Raw genomic sequence first — 19,946 nt, 5'->3', positions numbered from 1 at the left:
TCTCTCTCTCTCTCTCTCTCTCTCTCTCTCTTTCTCTCTCTCTCTCTTCTCTCTCTCTGTCTCTCTCTCTCTCCCTCCGAATGATGACATAGTTATGTGTGTACTGTATATGCTGCTTCTCCTAAGGGAGAAACCATAAGCTTTTTGAAGGGAAAGAGGCTCAATGCCTTTGTAGTCTCAGTGCTTAGCACAATGCCTTGCATGTAGTCATTGTTTACTAATAATAAAGTCTTATTGAAATGCAATACACTATTTCTTGAGGTAAGCAAGTTGTTGCTCAAAAAGGTTGGAGAACCTTTAAGGCTTCCTTTTTGCCTCTGATCAGCATGTATGGGAGATAAAGGAGTTTTAGGTTTTTTCTCCCCTCAACTTCCTCATGTTTTCTTTTTGCCAATCTATATCCACATTGGGGTCAGATGGGCATGTATGTATGGATTTGTGTGTGATGGTTCCATTTTAGTATATCCATTGAGAAATAATCTGAGATCCAATGGAAATCTGATATGGCTTTAGGGTCCAGTTGATTCTTGGAAGGCAATTTTGCCAAGAGTGTTTTTCATTCACTTTTTTCCTCTTGAGTAGTTTTGACAGTAGGCAGAAGAATTTGAGAAAATGCAGCCTTCACAAAAAAAGGTTTCTAATTCAGATAAAGCTATGTATTGGACAGAAATAAAAACTACTTAAGGAGAAGGAGTAGGCAGCCTGTCATAGTGAGGATGGGTCTAGATTTTCTGTCTCCTTCTTTTCCTCTCTTTGTCAGCTAGCAGAGTTCCATCTGCAAGTAGTTTGAGACAGTTTGCTCTGATTTTTCTTTTAATCAGTAGGACCTCCAGGAAAATGGGCAATTTGCTTCTTTCCCAGGAGTGGCAGGACCACTATTAACTGGAGAGAAATTAGGGCAGACATAGACTTGTTTCTTCTCTCTCTAGTTGACTGTAATGTTGAAAACCAGTCAGTGAAAGAAGCCAAGCCAGAAACCAAATCATCTGGTATGACCAGGGACTAGGTGTGGAAGTGGGAGTGTGAAGGCATACATATGCTGCATACTATGCTAGCTGGAATTACACATTATACATTTAATACTCTAAAAAAAATAGTTGGTGGTCAGTGATCAGGACAACTTTTAAAAATTTTTCTTAAAATTTTGCTGTACTTTTTTGCTTTTATACAATAGTCATTTTCCATTTTTATCTCCCAACTCATCAAACCCCTCATGATAACAAAGAGAAAAATTTAAACAAAGCCAATTAATATGGAGACCATATTTGACAGTTTGTGCTAAATTCTAAATCTATAATCCCAACCACTCTACTGAAAGGAGAAAGGCATGTTTTCTTAGCTGTTCTCCAGGAGAGAAATTGTTCATTAAAATTCTTTAGAATTCAGGTGCACTTTGATCTCACTGATGATGGTAATGATGATCGATGATAGCTAGACTTTATGTAGACCTTTGAGGCTTGCAAAACACTTTACAAATATTACACCATTTGATCCTTACAGCAGCCCTAGGACCTAGGTGCTATTATTATCTCCACTTTACAAATGAGAAAACTGAAGCAGACTGAAGAAGTTAAGTGACTTGCCAAGATCACACAGCTAGTGTGTGAGACCATATTTGGACTTAGATCTTCCTGACTCCAGGTCCATCACTCTATCCATAATGCCATCACACACATATATTACTGTAGTCATGAATTTTCAGTAGTGTCCAACTCTTCCTGACCCCATTTGGGGTTTTTCTTGGCAAAGATAGTGGTGTGGTTTGCCATTTCTTTTCCAGCTCATTTTACAAATGAAGAAACCAAGGTAAACAGGGTCACATAGCCAGTAACCATCTGAGGACAGATTTGAACTCCAGATGTTTTCTTTATTCCAAGTCCAGCATTCTGTCCACTGTGCCACCTAGCTGCCCAGTTATGAATATACAACTAATATTTATTAAACACTTGCTTTAGCTAACAAAAGAAGTATAAGATAAGGTCCCCGTTTTTAAGAACATGACAATATGTGCACAATAAAGTCCTAAATTATTTGTTCCAGACACTTAGAGAAGAGACTGTTTGTTATATGCAGTGTCTGAATTGTGAAATCTGGATTGCAAATGCATTAGGAGTTCAAAGAAGAAGGAGATCAGTGGAGGTGGGACTCTTGGAAGCCTTTATTGAGGAGGTGGGGCCTGTTCTGTGTTCTAAAAGACTGACACATATTTGACATATATTAAGGGTGGAAATTATTCTTGATGGAAGGAACAACATGACAAAAGTCATAGAGGCAAAAACGAGTATGTTGTGTATGGAGGTCATATGTATTGGATAGGAATGGAGGCAGAAGAGTCTTAATTTCATGTAGTAGTCAATAGTCACTGAAAAATTTTGACTAGGAGACTAACATGACAGAAGTTGAATTTCAGAAAGTTTAATATAGTATTCACATGGATTTCACTGGAGAAGGGAGATAGTAGTGGTATGAAGACTAGCTGAGAGACAAATTCGAGTGTGTAATGATATACTCTTTATATAGCACTTTTAAGTTTATAAAACATTTTCTATACAGTCCTATTGATGGGGTACCTGGGGTCTATGTCAATTTGTGAAACCAACTTGTAAAACCAGTCTGTGACTTTGTAACTGCACTTTGTTTTGTAAAGTTGTAACTGCAATTTGTCCTTTCCCATCCTTGAGCTCTGCCCCTTTTCCCTATCCCACACTCCACCTAGGCAACACCCTGTGACCCCTTTGTTCTTACTTAATGTCTTCATTTCTTCTGGGCCTGGCCCACATCCTCCTTTGTCCTTGCCTTTTGTCTCCTTATGACCTGACCCAAATCTTATCTAAACTATCTATTCACATGCTCCTCTTGGTCAGCTCTGACCTTTGTCTATGCATTGAGGCCCCTCCCTACTCTTTAAAGGTAAAAGCATGTACCCCTCTCACTTGCAGGTCCCCTAAAGGACTCTTGACCACTTCTCAAGGAAGCACAACAATAAACTTCTACAACTCTCACTCCAGTTAAGCCTGAGACCTTGAATTCTTTCCAGACGATATTGCAGGTTTTCTGGTCTCAGATAAGATCAGAATTCCTGCTGAACTATAAGATATATAGCATATGATCATTACTAGTTTTGTAAATAAGAATCTTCTAAGAGTTTGAATAATATGCCTGAAGTGATGGAATTAAGAAACTGGAAATGGAGTCCTGACTTTCGCTATGGTACCTTTAGAATCATAGCAATGGGGATGGACAAGGAAGGGCCTAATTGGAGCAAATGGGAAAAAGAGTTGATGGGATTTGATAATTTTATAGGATGAGCTCAAGCCTAGGATGATTCCAGGGGTGGAGTCCAATTTTCTGCCATTAATGGGGTGGAGATTATGACCTGAATATAGATTTTAAATGATTTCCTCTTGCCTACTGGATGAAATCTCAACTCTTTGCCTATCTTTCAAGGCCCTTTAAGGTATAATCTCCTCCAACATATATGACTTTTATAAATACCAGGCCCATTTTTAGCTCTATGCTTTTTTTCACGTTGTTCCCCCTGGCTAAAAAACAAATTCATAGGTTTTTGAACTAGAAGAGACCTTAGAGTAATCTATTCCAACGCCTTAATTTTGCATATAAGTAAACTGAGGCACAGAGAGGAGTAGCAACTTGTCTAGGGTCCATTTGTCTGATAGTTAAGGGGAAGAGACCAGATTTTAACCCAGAGCCTCTGAATCCAAGTCCAAGGCTCTTTCCATGGCAGCACCCTATTTCATATCTTGAACAAACTCCGGTTATAAAGGATTGGGAAATGAGTAGATATTAAGGAAAGGAGATAGCACGAATAGATAACATTAATAGTTTGTCAGTAAAAGGGAGAGAAAGAGATGGCAGGGTGAAATGAAGACGTTTTAAATATGAGAGAGACTTGCATCTGTTTCTAGGCCATTGAGAAAGAACTAGATGAAAGGGAAAGATTAAAGATGAAATTAGGAGGGAGTAATTAAGGGGGCAAGCTCCTAGGAGAGAAAGGAGAGGATGAGGTTTAGGGGACAAGAAAATAAAGGTTAACTTTTACAAAGTGAGGAAGCATCTTTTCTTGTAGCAAGAGAATGGGATTAAGAGAGTGTCAAAGTCGAATGAAGGAGCTTGAAGATGGATGGCTCTGATTTTCTCAGGAAAGTTAAGAAGTAAAGTAATTTGAAGAAAGGGAGGGAAGAGGGTGGTATAGAGAGCTTGAATAGAGGTTTGAAACAGCCACTATGGGAAATCTCTGGGAATTAGCTAAACAAAGGGATTTTTTGGGAAATATATCAGTGCAAAAGTATGTGTATGTATATACATGTATGTGTGTAATGTATATATTTTTTGTTTATAATGTTAAATAAGACTACAGTGACTTTCCTTTAAAAATAATCTTATTTCTTTTTCACTTCTTGGTCACCTTTAGCCATGTGGTCTTAGTATGTATTCTATATGTAGATTGTAGCAGCAAGCACCCCAAGCGTCCTCAGGGTTTGCAGCTACCACAGGTTCTTGGATCTGCTTTGCTAAAGGAAAGCAACTCAAAATGGGTTAACAAGCTTGCTTTAATCAGTCAGACATATATCGTTTACCTTATTCAGGGGAAAAAGGTCAGCACCCCAACTTCAAAGTATACAGGCATAATTATCAAGACAGAAACATCAAGTAGACAGATTTCCAAACTGTCCAACCATTACATCCATACCCAGTCAACATCTGGGTTTCCACATTCTGGGTTTTTCAAAGCCGGGGGACTCTCAACAACGGCTTTCCAGAATTCAGATCAAATCACAGAACATTTCTCAAAGTGAGTCCCAAAAACAAAGCTACACATCAGGGCTTATATAGCCTTCTCCTGGCTCAGAGAATGTAACAACCTTATTGACTCACTGGCCAATCAAGAAGGATCTACTGAAAAACAAGCCTCCCTCCCCAGGCTTCAGGTACATTTTAGCCTAGGGGCAGGGAAGATCTTCCAAATTTGCATTCCCATTACATTCGGCCCCAAGATCTTTCATGCCCATAGCATAGACAATTTACTTTTTGAATTAGCTCTGAACATTTCTTAGGTCACATTTTCAAAGTACAGAACTAAAGTTACCAAAGTGGCCACTGGGCCTTAAACAAACACAAAGTACATAGCATAATCACTTCAATTCAGAACAAGAGTTCAAATAAAGTTCTGGGGGGAGGGGAGTGTCCTTCCCCTCACAGGGCTCCAGCCCCAGCTTCCAAGCACAGAGAGGGGGCTGGGCAACAAAACCAACAAGGTGGGGTCCCTGGGGATCCAAGGCACTTCATCCCACCCACCATAGTCACAAGTCCATCCTCCCCCTGGGTCCCAAACTGTGGGATGCAGCCAGGAAACACATTCAGTGCCCCTGCTTTGCTGCTCAGTTCTTATCTTTTCCGGTGGCTGAATTCCGAACTCCTGGGCTCCTTCTCCTCCCGCAGGCGGCAGCCGCTCCTGGCTTCTGCCCAGGTCCCGATGCAGGCAGCTCACCATTCCCGCTCTCAGCTCAGTGAAGTCTGCATGAAGGCCACTCTTCTCTCCTGGTCCATGGCTCCACAGAGTCACAGCTACCACAACTGGGAAACAAACGATTATCCCAGCCCCCATACTTTCCTTTTACTCTGCAGATCCTGTTCGTGACGCCATTTGTAGCAGCAAGCACCCCAAGCGTCCTCAGGGTTTGCAGCTACCACAGGTTCTTGGATCTGCTTTGCTAAAGGAAAGCAACTCAAAATGGGTTAACAAGCTTGCTTTAATCAGTCAGACATATATCGTTTACCTTATTCAGGGGAAAAAGGTCAGCACCCCAACTTCAAAGTATACAGGCATAATTATCAAGACAGAAACATCAAGTAGACAGATTTCCAAACTGTCCAACCATTACATAATGTGATAGTAATGGCAATTAAAGATTCCCCTGTATTGGCTTGGTTTTCAAATTGATTGTATTAAAACCCAGAGTCTGTTAATCCCACCTGTGGGATGGGCTTGTTGATGTGAAAAGAAAGTCCTGAAGTGGGAGGAACTGGTGATGTAGATTTGGAGAGACAAGAGAGAGGCGGAAGTTCTTTTTGGAAGCAGCACCTCGTGGAGAGAGAGAGAGACTAAGAGATTGCTGGTGGCCGCTTTGAATTGCCCTGGACTTTTGAGACCTGCCCCCTGAGCTGCCAAGGACTGAGGAGACATGGCTGTTTTGCTGGTACTTTGTCTGTCTGTTTTGATGTTATTTTGCCAGATTTGTCCACTGGTGAAAGACTGTCCTGTTGAAGAAGTCCTGGAACCTGGCATTTGGTTAAGAAGGCCTGAGACTGTCCTGCAGACAGAGAGTGAATACTGTCCACTGGTGAGGGACAGTACTGAGAGTGAATACTGTCCACTGGTGAGGGACAGTACTGTTGTTGCAGGGGTCTGGAGACTGTCCGGCAGACAGAATGAATACTGTCCACTGGTGAAGGACAGTGCTGTTGTTGCAGGGGTCTGGGAGCCTTTCTGTTGGTTCAGAAGCCCTGAAGAAGGATTTTCTTGTTGTATGTTTACAGAAATCCTGGGAGAGGGCTTTGCTAATGTGTTCAGGGGTTCTAGGACTGTTCTACAGACAGAGGATAAATTCATGAAGGGACTGGCAATGTATCTTATGGCCTTGCTAAGCCTTGTCTCTCCAGGAACTAAGATTGCTGAGAACTTGCCTCGTGTCAAGATGAAGAAAAGACCTCCATTTGGGTATTAAGTGCTGTGTTTAAACTTGATGTAACTCTGGGGTAGATTCAATTGTGATCCAGGGGTGGGGAACTTTTGACCTTTTTGTGTTCTATGGTTGAGCAAATGAATGTATTTTACTTATGTTTGGAAACTAATCTCCATTTGAGAAGAGGGGCTTTGTGGTGGACTTAATTAAGGTATAGCCTAGGGGTGGAGAAGTATTTGGAACAGAGACTTTGTAATTGATTGAATGATTGGAAAGTCCTGGGGTGGGGTAGGCCTTGGAGATGATTTAATCACACTTAGTAAATGCTGTATTTTGAATGATGTCATGTTTTGATCTTCTCTGTTCTGGGTTTGTTACTGAATAAAATAGAGAGCACCTATGCTGGTATTTTGAACCTGGGAAGTTGCCTTTGCTTGGTATTACATTACATAGATCTAAGTAATATATTCTATATTAGCATCTTAGATGTTTCTGCTTAGTGGAATAGCTATATTAAGGAGCTATATTAAGTCATTAATTGTATCTAACATAATGCCTGGCCTAATTTTTTATTAATATTTTCATTATTAATGATGATGAGAAATGTTGGTAAATCTAAAATAACACAAGTAGTGATTTGGAGTCCTGAGTGGGAGGAAGGGATCCATTTTATACACACATTCCACTCTACAACAAACTGGACTATTCACTTTTCCACAGATGTGATATATAAACTTATAAACTTCACCTTTCTACTCATACTATTTTTGTAATTGTGGCCCAATTTAAAAGTATTTCATTCTGTCTCTATCTTCTTAAATCTTGTTCATTCTTCAATGGGCAAATCTCTATGGTGTCTCTCCTAGCCACTACAACCCACGGGAACCGATCCCTCAGTGATATTCCTAATGCACTTTTGGCCTAAACTGATCTTTTGGCATTTACCAACTGATGGAAGTAAATAATATATCTGTCTATGCCATACATAGGCATAGTATGATACACATGCACACATGTATGTACATGTGTGATACATCATCTATGGGAATGTATACACGAGAGGGAAAGTTAATGTGTACATAGCTACATATATTTGTATATGGGCATATATATTCATGCTCATATGCACACACTCCCCTATTTTATTTCTAGTCTTCCTAACTAGATCATAATTTCATTGGGAGTAGGAACTCATTGTTCACATATTGCCTAGGCCTAGCATATTACCTCATCTATAATAGACACTAAGTAAATATTGTCTGATTGATCAGTTGGTATTACCACTTCTCACCAAGGGGATAGGCCAGTCAAGAAGACTGATACTTGACTGCCCTTTCATAATCTTATTTTATCACCCACTGGAGCTCATTTTGTATAGTTTGGTAATAGGCTTTGGAAAGTACAAACTTGGAAGATAATTGCATTGATCACATTACATTTGTAGGCATTAAAGGAAATTGAAGGTACCATTTGTTAATTATCTTCATATTTGTGTGGAACCTGGAACATATTAACCTTTTGTATATTCCCAGCCCATTAGAAATGAAATAGAGATTTAATGATGAGAGAAACAACAACAAAAAAGGCAACTAGAGACATCCTTTTTACCATCAGAATTTGAAAGTTTATGATGGGAAAAAGCAGCTGGCTTGTCAACCTTGGAAATACATTGTGGAGAAGATTTCATGTATGTCTCTTTCAGAAACCACATTGATATCTCTACTAGGGTATACAGTGGATAGAGTATTGGGCTTGGAGTCGGGAAAGCCTTAATTAAAATCCTACTTCCGACACTTACTAGCAAGAGCCTGGGCAAGTCATTAACACTGTTTGCCTCAGTTTTCCCAAATGAAAAATAGGTCTATTAAGAAGCATCTAATTCTTATGAGGATTAAATGAGGTAATATTTACAAAGAGCTTGGGGCAGTGTAGGTGCTATATAAATGCTTATTTCCTGCTTTCCTCTCCCTTTCCCATTGCTTTAGGGATCTTAGAATTCCTAAAGTCAGGACTGGCCTCTCTAGCTTTGCTCCTTTTGGGCCTTGACTCTGAAACTTGCTATTTTCCAGGGAGGAAGTGAAATAGCTGTGGTTTAGGCTTTCTTTTCCATAAAGATTCTTCTTATCCTGATTGACCCAGTATATTTATGAATTGTTTACCTTTGCAGTCTAGGTCATGAATAGGCCAATAGCCATTCATCAGTAATTGCTGAATATTGGGGCCTTCAATTTGTTTTTTCCAGTTCATGTAAATTACTTTAATTGCTTGGGTTGTTGTGGGAGGGAATACAAAAGTGACCTTCAATGGAAAAACTTCTGAAAGACTTTTTGTTACACTTAAAAAACATATTTTTTAATCATCCACCTATGCTGAGTTTGTCAGTCACTTCCACATGATATAATGATGTTTGAGGTAAATAGGGTATTACAGTCACAACCGTGCCTGATCCTGATGCCCAGCTCGGGAGCTGGTGAAGGCAGACATAGGTATGCTTCTCATCTTTCTTCACCTCTTTGAATCCAAGCTTCCTCCACATTGTTTCTAGGGCCACGTTTCCCATGAACAAGGTGATAGTAAAATGACATTTGTACCAGTCTCTGTTATAGTACATGTGCTTCTGAAAATTTTTACTTAAGAATTCCTTGTAAAAAGCAGCCATTTCTTCTGCATTCAATGTTTTTTTTTTTTTTACCTGTTTCATCTTTCAATCCCAGACCTCTAGCTTTCAATCTTGAGTGAATAAATTCTTCTTTTTCCTTAATAAATGTCTGATCCCTGGTTTGCCCAGTATTGTTGGTTCCATTCTTGTGTTTCTTGTCTTAATTTCCTAAGCTGTTGTTCCAACGGAGATTCATTTTCAGGGATGTAAAATTTGATCGGTCAAAGGTTTGAATATCTATCTGGGGGTCCAATCCAATCATTGCAAGATTTTCTGGGTGGGCAGGATCCTGACATCCAGCTCCGTGTCGAGTCCTCGGGCTCTGCTCCTCTTTCTGGGCCAGCGGCCCTGGCAAGCGAAGCCGGGACGGGCCGGACACAGGAGCCCCCGTCTCCAGCCCACCCCAGTAGATGCCGCCATTGGCGTCCCCTCAGCCCTGCCTTGGCCGCCCTTCAATTTTTTTTCAAACTCTAAATTTCTCCTTAATTTCTCACTTAATATCAATTAGTTTTTATAAAGGGCTATATAATGCCATATATTTTCCCCTACACATCCCAGCACCTGAGGGAGATACTTTTACCTGCATCTCCGTTCCTATATAGTATCAGTCTTACTGATTTTCCATTCAAAGTCAGCACCTCTACCAAATGAATTCTTCTCAGCTATCATTGGGCTGGGGTCCCAAAGGTCCCTTACTCCATGTTCCTCAGGGCCTCGATGCTGTATTGTCTGCCAAATCCAGTTTGGACCCTGACTCTGAATTTCTGTGACTTGTTCTCTCTATTCAACTAGAATAGAAAAGAACAGGGGTGCTATATGGAATTAGAGGGTAGAAAGCCTCTATATTACAACATGATCTCTCTTCAGATACTATGAGCTAAGGAGCCACTGAATGCAGCCAAAAGTGCAAGTAAGGCAGAGAGCAAAAGGCTGAAGCCAGATGATAACCAAGAAGCCCCCTGATAACCACAAGGTTTAGAGCCTTGATTAGAACCAAGAATAAAATGTCCAGTGATTTTCTACTGTTTTTCCAAGACACTTCTGTTCACATCATCATGACTATCCCGAAAGCCAATTTATCTTCCCCTTGTGGAGAGACAGTATCCCAGACACTCATGGTGTGTACCCTATTTTAAAAATATATTCTAGCCTGTTAAGAGTAATGGAAAGTTATAGAAGAGTCCTTGATAAATGTGACTATGGAGATAATTCTGTTCAATGACCCTTTGATTATTAATATAAAGCAAGGAATAAAACAGGAAGATCTGTGTTTGCCTAAGGTGTTTGCCATTGTCATGGAGGATGTCTTGTGCCCAGTGCAGATGGAAGAAGGAATCCTATAGATGATGAGGTCCTCCTGTTGCTAGATGATATTAAAGATATTACTGATTATATCAAGCCCTCAAGCATTCTGAGATCCAGTCTCAAAACAGATGGTCAAAACAACCATATAGGAAAAATTAAACTGAAGTGCCTAGAGAGCTAGTCCATTACTTTCATATATCAGTATGTGTTTATACATACAGTATATGCACACAATAATATATACATGTATATCTTTCACACATATATATGTGTATATATATTGTATGTTCATATGCAGTGTTTGTTACAGATATCCATATATATCTATCTTTATCTTCATTTGTCACGAATTGCATATGGGATGTTATACAAAGTTTTCATTGAACCTAAGTTGCTCCCTGACACAAAAGACTATGTTCTGCCAATGATGCCATATGGTTATAAATCTTGCAACACTACAATCTCCAAAGAGTTGATTTTCATGTTCCCCAAAAGACAATGGCAAAATGCATCTTGACTATGACCTACTTGCAAGAAGTGATATAAGGGATGTTATCAAAGAAGGGTATGATTGGAAAAGGAGACTGGCTATGTAGCAAGAACAAGGAATAACAGATGAATAGCTTGAGTACCACTGGGACCTAGAAAATGGAAAAAACTAGAGCAGAGCATCTTTCATACTGGGTAGGTTTCCTTTAGAAGATCAAATGAGGGAGCGCAGTCAAGACCAAAACAGGATTATATGGCTTGAAATCTGCATTGGTTAACATTAGTTAGATGGCAGATCCATTAAATAGTTATAAGTTAATAATAGTAATAAAAGCTCAAGTTTATTTATCATTTTAGTGTTTGAAAAGTGCTTTACAATTGTTATCTCATTTGACCTTCAAAAGAGATAATTTAATCCTCAGAAATAGATACATATATTCCAATTTTACAGATGAGAAAACTGAGGCAGACGGAGATTGTGATTTCTCAGAGTCACACAAGCTCTTCCTGTTCTTGTTTGTTCTTTGTTTTCAAAGAGGACCAATGACATGAATTAGGTCCTGACTTGCTCATGAATTGGATTTAAGTGAGGTAGAATTGCACAAAGTCACAAGCTACTAACTATGTGAAGTCTGATTTGAAGTCAATTTCAGCATTTTATCTATTGCATCATCTACCTGCCTCTAAGGTAACAGGAAGAACAAGAAACAATTTTCACATCCATTACCAGAGCAAGAAAAATGGTTTTAAATGCAGAAGGAAAGATTCAGATTCACTATTATTAATTAGCAAATACTTATAAGTATTTGCTAGTTGATAATATCTAATATAAATCTCTCCACAGTCAGCTCCCAAGGGCAAAGATTGTGTTGTTATTTTTCTTTTGTTTCTTTAGATATTTGAACAGTTTTGTTTACATGGTGCAGGCTATTAATAAATATTTGTTGAAACTGTCTAATTCATTGCTTAATATATATTCCCAGCATTGTGTGAGATGATGTGGAGAAATATACAGAAATAAGACATTGTCTTTGCCTAAAAAACTTTATAATTCAATTCAGAAGACAAAACAATTAAGGGGGGAAAAGTGTTGAACTGTAAGGTCTTTATTATACATGCATTAGGCAAAATAAAGAGGTCAATGTGAACTGGAATAGTCAGAAAAGGCTACATGGAAGAAATGGGACTTATCTTCTGGATATTTAGTACATAATCACATAATAGATACTTGATAATTCTGGAAAGTTGTGAGCTGGAAGCAGTGTTTTAAGAAGTTTAATCTATCAGTGGCATCTAAGATAGATTGGAATGGGGAAAAAGCAGAGAGAGAATCAGGCAGTAGGACATTATCATCATCCAGGTATAAAGTGATAAGGGTGTGGATGAGGGTGATGAGAGTGGGAATGGAGAGGAAAGAGAAAACTTAAGAAATACCGTGAAAGGAATTAATGACAGCCTTTCTTTTTGAGTAGTCAAAACAGGTGGATATTGTATAGAGGAAAGCATCAAAGTTGACTCTCAAAAGGATTTCCTGATGGTTTAAATTCTGATGGAATATATCTAGAAATTCACAGTCCACCTTCAAGATTATTGAACATTGTTCTCATTCGTATATGCTATAATCCAGCCAATCTAGTTTGTTCTCCATAAGTAACATTCCATAATAGACTGTCTTCCCCAATGTCTGGAATATTCTCCATTTTACTTCTGAAGTGGAGGTCAAGGAGTTCAGGGAGCCCAGGAACCCAATAATCAGAGTCCCTGGAAAGCAGTCTGGAATGAATTCACGGAATCAAGCATTCTCTAAGTCAAGGTGGCAAAGATTTACTGTTATGCTATACAGTGGACAAGGGTTCTTAGGGAACCTGCAACCTTAGAGGAGTACAGTTAAAGTTTATATAGGATAACTATAGTAGAACCTGTGCCAAATATGCTAACTAGATGAGTCATGGTAGGATTAGGGAGGAGTTAAGAAGTGGTTAGTTCTTAAAAGAACATGCACTTTTAATATCTACACAGGAGTACTGGTCAGAATTCACTGGGAAATAGCCCAAGGAGGGGGGCTGCATGGAGGTGTGGTTTTAGGCTTGAAATGTCACTAAGCCATCTAGGGGTCAGGGCTGACCAAGCTGCCACCCATCAATATCATGTTTGACAAGATGGATGTTGAGAGTATAAATATGTCCCAAGCCTAAGGCATACATAATGAGGGATTCAGGATATATATAATGAGCTAGGGAGTCACTTATAGAAAATCTAGTGAATGATTCATAGGTGCAGCTTGTTATTGTACCCAGAGGAATAAATATTTGACTGGGACTTGATCATGAACAGTTGCTAGGCAGAGTACTGTTATGGGGAGAAGTGGGCAGAGATAATGCTCTGAGATTAGGGAGATTTGAGGCTAGAGAGAAATGTAATTTTACAAACGGGGATTCAAGAACAGGTACCCAAGCACCCCATCACTTCCACCTTATAGAATCCTTAGATTCTTCTAATCCTGTTCAACCTTTCTCCCCAAGTTTGTACCTTTACCTTTTCCTGGAAATAACTCTGTGGATATTTTATGTATGCATGTGCATGTGTACATGTAGGTGTGCCTATGCACATACATATATACACGCATGAACTGTTATACACATATGCATGCATATATTGTTCGCCTACATGCATGTTATCACCTTGAAAAAAACAAAGTCCTTTGGGAAAGACTTTCATTTTTGTATTTGCAGTACTTAACAAAGAAACTGACACATATTAGATATTTAATATACTTATGAAATATACATATTGTAAACCTGAATACAGTTTTAGCAGCTTTGTTTTTTTGTTGAGTAACTGTCTAACATATAAACTCTTAGTGTGCAAGAATTTTGAATTTTTGTCTTTGAAACCCCAGAGCCTAGCATATTTCTAGAACATAGGTATAGGGATATAATGTTATTCTAATAGTATGACAAAATCCCAGATGAGAAAACTACCCCTGCTAATGCAGGTGAAGGATCTGAGAATTGCCCAGAGCACTTGGAAGTTTCATGACTTTGCCCAGCAATGTCACATATCCATCAATGTAGCAGAAACTGGTCATGAACCCAGATTTCCCTAGCTTTTAATTCAGTTTTCTTTCCACTACTGCAGGTTGCCTCTCATAAGCACATACCATGTTTCCCCGATAATAAGACCTATCCCGAAAATAAGCCCTCCCCTTACTGTGTAAGATTCCTCTAAAATAAGCCCTCCCCCCCAAAATAAGCCCTATTGAGATTGCTTACTGTAGTGAAGGTGATCTCCTGCGCTACACGCTACATTACGGTACCCTCTGTATGCCTCTGTATACCGTCCCCCCACCCCCCCCAGTGAAACGCACGCCGTGCTCCGAGCTGCATCCAATCAGAGCTGCAGCAGTGAGTGCGTCATCCTGTTCTTCCCCAGTGATTTGCTTATTGAATAAAGGTACATTTTTTTGTTCACATTTACCTGTTTAATTAAAATTGCTGTCAATGTTCATTAAAATAAGCCCTCCCCTGAAAATAAGCCCTCCGGTGTTTTTCTGTCCAAAAAATTAATAAGACAGTGTCTTATTATTGGGGAAACACGGTAGTAGGTACTTAATACATTCCAAATGAATTGAATGCATACTATAGACAGAAGGATCATAGATTTAGAGCTGAAAGCTTCAAACCCACTCATTTTACAGATGAGAAAACTGAATGTCACAAGAGCTAAGTGTCTTAACCAAAATCAAACAGGGAACAGGTGGCAGGACCAGGATTCAAAGTAAGAGTAAGGTTTGCATCCAAATCTCCTGACTTCCAGATCTAGACACCTTCCCACTGTCTTAGTCTGAATAGATTAGATAATGATTATAGCTAACATTTATATGGTACTTAATGATTTACAAAGCATTTTTACATCCATTATCTCATCTGATTCTCACAACTACCATATAAAATAGGCTCTATAGGTATTATTATCCCCATTTTACAGATGCAAAAACTTAAGACTGCAGTTTAAATTACTTGCCTTGGCCACAAATGTAGTAAGTATTAGTGTTAAGATTTAGACTTCAGTCTATCCTGTCTCTACGTTAAGTGCTTTTCCCACTATGTGGCACTGTCTATATGACCTTGAAGTACTACAATCCTTTGATTCACCTTGATTATTCTCTCTACTCTTATCGCTATTAATTAGATGGGACAAAAAAGGGCAATAAATAGCTCCCCGATTCTAGTTATAGAAATAAATTCTTGCATCTGTAGAAGTGATTCTGTACTTAACCTGACTTCGAATAAAGTATATGGGAAAATAAGGGACTTTCATTGCCATATTCTTCACTAATAATTTTTTTGGGGAAGCAATCGAAGTTAAGTGATTTGCTGAGGGTCATGTGGCTGGATTTGAACTCAGGTCATCCTGATTCCAGGCTCAGTGCTCTGTCTTCTTTACCACCTAGTTGGCCTTCCTCATTAATATTCTGAACACATTATATTCAGTAAGTACAGCTGGAGAAGAAGGAAGGATGGGAGATTGGCTCCCTAGATACTTTTCATTTGTGACATGATAGCTAGAAGTGGCAAAAGGTAGCTAATTACACTTTACCTATGGAGTAAAATAGTGAGAGACTCTATGGTATTAAAGTGGAAATGGACTTACCCTGTCCCAATCCTTTCTAATAAGGAGCAGCTAGGTGATGCAGTGGATAGAGTGTCAGGCCTAGAGTCAGGAAGACTCATCTTCTGAGTTCAAATCTGGCCTTAGACAATGCTAGCTGTGTGACCCTGGGCAAATCATGTAATCTTGTTTGCCACAGTTTCCTCATCTGCAAAATGAGCTGGAAAAGAAAATGGCAAACCCTTCCAGTATCTGCCAAGAAAACACTACATGGGGTCATGGAGAGTCAGACTGAAGAACAACCCCTCTCTAGTTCACTCTCAGAATCCACACTTGGGCTAACTGATAGAATTTGAAAGTAAACATGACTTTGAGCAATTTTTCACTTCAAGGGAGAGTCATTGAGAAAGTGGTATCACAGTAGATATAAGACCTCAAGGTAGTTGAGGAAAAAAAGAAAAGAAGAGATATAGCAACGGCATCTACTGAATGGGTTACTTTTATACGTTCATCAAACATAATTACTGTCCTCTAGTTTGAGAGTACAGTGTGACCTAGGACAGAATTTGAGGAAAGGAAATTAAAAAGGAATAAGATAATCCCCTTCTCCCCATTTTAGTCCTCAGTTGTCCCTTCTCTTCCTCAGTGTCTCATTGATCCACAGAACAACCCTGTAAAGTAGGTACAATTATCCCCATTTTACAGCTGAGGAATTTGAAGGCAGACAGAGGTTAAGTGACTTCCCCCAGGTCACACAGCCAGCAAATGAGATAATATTTGTAAAATGCTTAGTGTAATGCCTCCTGTATAGTAGTTACTTAATACATGTTTATTTCCTTCATTTCAGTACCTTCTTCTCTTAAGAAGAAAAAGAGGGAGATGCTGTTACAGAAGTTTTCACCCATTTAAAAGCAGAATAAGGGAATTTATTCAGAAATTCTCTTCTGTTAGCCTCTGCTTTCATCAGCCTTTTTTCTGACAGTGTCACAGAATCATATAGGGACCGCAAAGACTAATTGCTCACAAACTTTCCTAGATTAAAAAAAAAATCTTTTTCACATTCTCTGTGGTCAACTAGCCTTTGTGTTGAAGTCCTCCAGTGAGAGGGAACTCAGTGCTACCTGAAACAGGGTAACTAGTTAACAAGTCTTTCCTCTCATCAAGCTTTAAATGTGACCCATTGTGACTTTGAACCCATTGCTCCTAGTTCTAATTCCTTTTCTATGTGATACCTTTTATATCTCCCCCACGTCTTCTCTTTTTCCAAGACAAAGATCCTAAATTCCTTAAACTTATTCTTCTATGTCATGATCTCAATTTCCTCCCCATTCTGGTTGTTCTCTTTTGAAATACTGACTTGTGTATAGTGCTTCCCATGTTTCAGGCACTCTCCTAAGTGTTTTTTACAATTATTATTTGATTGATCCTCATTTAATCCTCATAACAACCCCAGGAAGCAGGTGCTATTATTATCTCCACTTTACAGGTAAGGAAACTCAGGCAAACAGATTAGCTGGATTGCCCTGGTTCCAGATTACTCTGTTGTTGCTCATCCTTCATTGTTGAAGAAAGCCAATGACGTCAGGAGAATGATATCTTTACTTGTAAGTGAATTGGATTTAAGTGAAGGAGGGCTATGCAAAGTCATCAACTTCACTCTCTCCTCCAGAGGCATCACAGTCTGGTGGCAAGACATAAGTCAAGATGACTGGTGATGCCCTCTTCCATCCCTCCCATCACCCCTCCAACCAGGTTCACACAGCTACTAAAAGTGTGAGAACTACAATGCCTGTCTGCCACCTGAATGCCCCTATCTGTATCCTCTCTAGCTAATGTCCTTCCTCAGCTTTGACACCCAGGACTGAATACAGTGCTCCAGATAGGATATGAACAGAGCAGAGGATAGCAGGATTGTTATGTCCCTAGTTGGACATGATGCCTCTCTCTTTTTTTTTTTTTTAAGCAATCGGGGTTAAGTAACTTGCTCAAGGTTACACGGCCAGTGATTTCTGGGTGTGGTGCTGAGCGTCTGAGCCCGGGATTCGATCTCCAGGTCGTCCCAACACTGGAGCCGGTGCTCTTACTCGCTGAGCCACCTGGCCGCCCCTAAGCAATTGGGGTTAAGTAACTTGCTCAAGGTTACACAGCCAGGTGTTTCTGGGTGGGTGCTAAGTGTCTGAGCCCGGGATTCGATCTCCAGGTCTTCTCAACACTGGAGCCGGTGCTCTTACTTGCTGTGCTACCTGGCCGCCCCATGATGCCTCTCTTAAAGTATCTCTGAGTCCCCATTTGTGTTTTAAGCTGCCGCATTCCACTTCTACAGTCCGTTTTCTTGCAGTATACCAGAATCCCCAGTTCTTCTTCCAGATGAACTGATGTTTTAGCCCTACTTCTCCACCTTGCATTTTTGAATTTTTTTAAATTCAAGTGAAAGACTTTCTATTTATTCCCATTAAATCTTGTCTCTTTGGATTTGGCCTAATGTTCTAGCCTAACAAAATCTTGGATCTTGACTCTGTTATCCTGTATATTAGCTAGCCCTCCCACCTCTGTGTAACCTTCAGATTTGATAAGCATGTCAACTCTTATGTTTATCCCAACTTTTAATAAAAAGATTAAACAGAGAAGGACCAAGCAGAAATCTGTGAGGCATTTCATCAGAGACTTTCTTGTAAGTTGATGTTAGGTATTATCATTATACCCTACCAGTGGCAACTAAGTGGCCCAGTTGTAGAATCAGGAAGACCTGAGTTCAGATCTGTTTGTCTCCGTTTCCTCATCTGTAAAATGAGCTGGAGAAGGAAATGGTAAATCACTCCTGTATCTCTGCCAATAAAATACCAATTGAGGTCATGAAGAGAGGTGAGACTCATGTATAGATGAGGTCATGTAGCGACATGACTTAAAAAATGACTGAACAATCAAAATTTTTGTCATACTAGTATATATTTTTGTTGTTCAGTCATGTCTGACTCTTTGTGACCCCATAGACCATACTGTCCATGGGGTTTTCTTGGCAAAGATGCTGGAGTGGTTTGCCATTTCCTTCTCTGGTGACTTGCTCAGGGTCACACATAAGAGTCCGAAGCTGGATTTGAATTCAGGTCTTCCTGACTCTAGGCCAAGTCCTGTAGCTAGCTCCTAGACAAACATAGGTTAAATAATTTGTCCAAGGTCATATAGCTAATAAGTGTCTGACGTCTGATTTAAACTCAGGTCTTCCTGATTTCAGGCCCAATGTTCTGTCCACTGAGCTATCTAGTTGACTCTATTCAATATCTATTTAATATTGCCTATTCTATATCTATTTTATATTAAATTCTATATTTCATATAAAAATAGATATGTGCAATATCTATTTTAGCAATAAAGCCTCTTAGGCTATTCTTTTGGGTGAAATAGAGAAATGTAGCATCTATTCTACATCCCTCTATTTTACCCAAAAGAATAAACTAAGAGACTTTGTTGCTAAAATTAAGGCAAACAATATCTAAAGTACTCGGGACTCCTCTCATCTATCAGAAATCCTTTTAAAGGAAATTAGGTTATTCTATCATGACATTCTCATGGAAGCCATTTTAGCATTCTGCTGTCACTCCTTCTATTTCTAGATATTTACTAATTGTTCCTTTAATAATTAGATGGGGATAGGGATGGAGCCAATTTTTCCAGAAGTCAAGCTCACTGGCCTATAGTTTGCTTGGCTGTATTCTTTGTCAGGAAAAATTTTGTCCTCCAGTTTTGCAGCATCTCTCTTGGTCCCTAGAGTCTTCTAAAGATCAGCGATTCAGAAGTCCCATCTATCAGTTCTTGAAGTATTTTGGGATGGAATTCATCTGCGCCTGAATTCATAAGTGACAACCAGCTGCTCTCTTATCATATCCCTATAATTTCCTTAGGTATCATATCCCTATTAGCCACTTCCATTCTGTCCTTTGTTGCTCAAAGATCCTTTCCTTTTGGTAGAGAAAAGAGAAGTAAAATGATAACTGAGTTGTATCTCTATACTAAGAAGTAGTCAAATTCCTGCTTTTTTCCTCATCATGGATAAAAGGAAAACAAAAACTTCATTTGTTATCTGTTTTTCATGTCCATTGGAAGAACTTTAGGGGTACAGGAAGAATTGTAGAATTTTAGAGTTAAAAAAAATCTAAGAGGTCTAATTCATATCTGAGTAG

At 39.3% G+C, this 19,946-nt stretch overlaps 1 protein-coding gene and 1 pseudogene across 11 annotated transcripts in view; one reads left to right on the top strand and one right to left on the bottom strand.

The window, feature by feature from the left end:
* Nucleotides 1-19,946, top strand: part of RBFOX3 (RNA binding fox-1 homolog 3) — a 1,004,344-nt gene that overhangs the window by 375,277 nt on the left and 609,121 nt on the right. The window lies entirely within an intron of this gene.
* On the bottom strand, nt 8,933-10,064 carry LOC138152750 (cytochrome c oxidase assembly factor 8 pseudogene; annotated as a pseudogene).

Source organism: Petaurus breviceps, unplaced genomic scaffold, assembly GCF_028583685.1.
Source record: "Petaurus breviceps papuanus isolate PSGF00001 unplaced genomic scaffold, PetGlider_PUasm1.0 90925, whole genome shotgun sequence".
Taxonomy (NCBI): Eukaryota; Metazoa; Chordata; class Mammalia; order Diprotodontia; family Petauridae; genus Petaurus; species Petaurus breviceps.
Note: the sequence above shows the minus strand (reverse complement) of the source record. Positions and strands in the feature narration are given on the sequence as shown.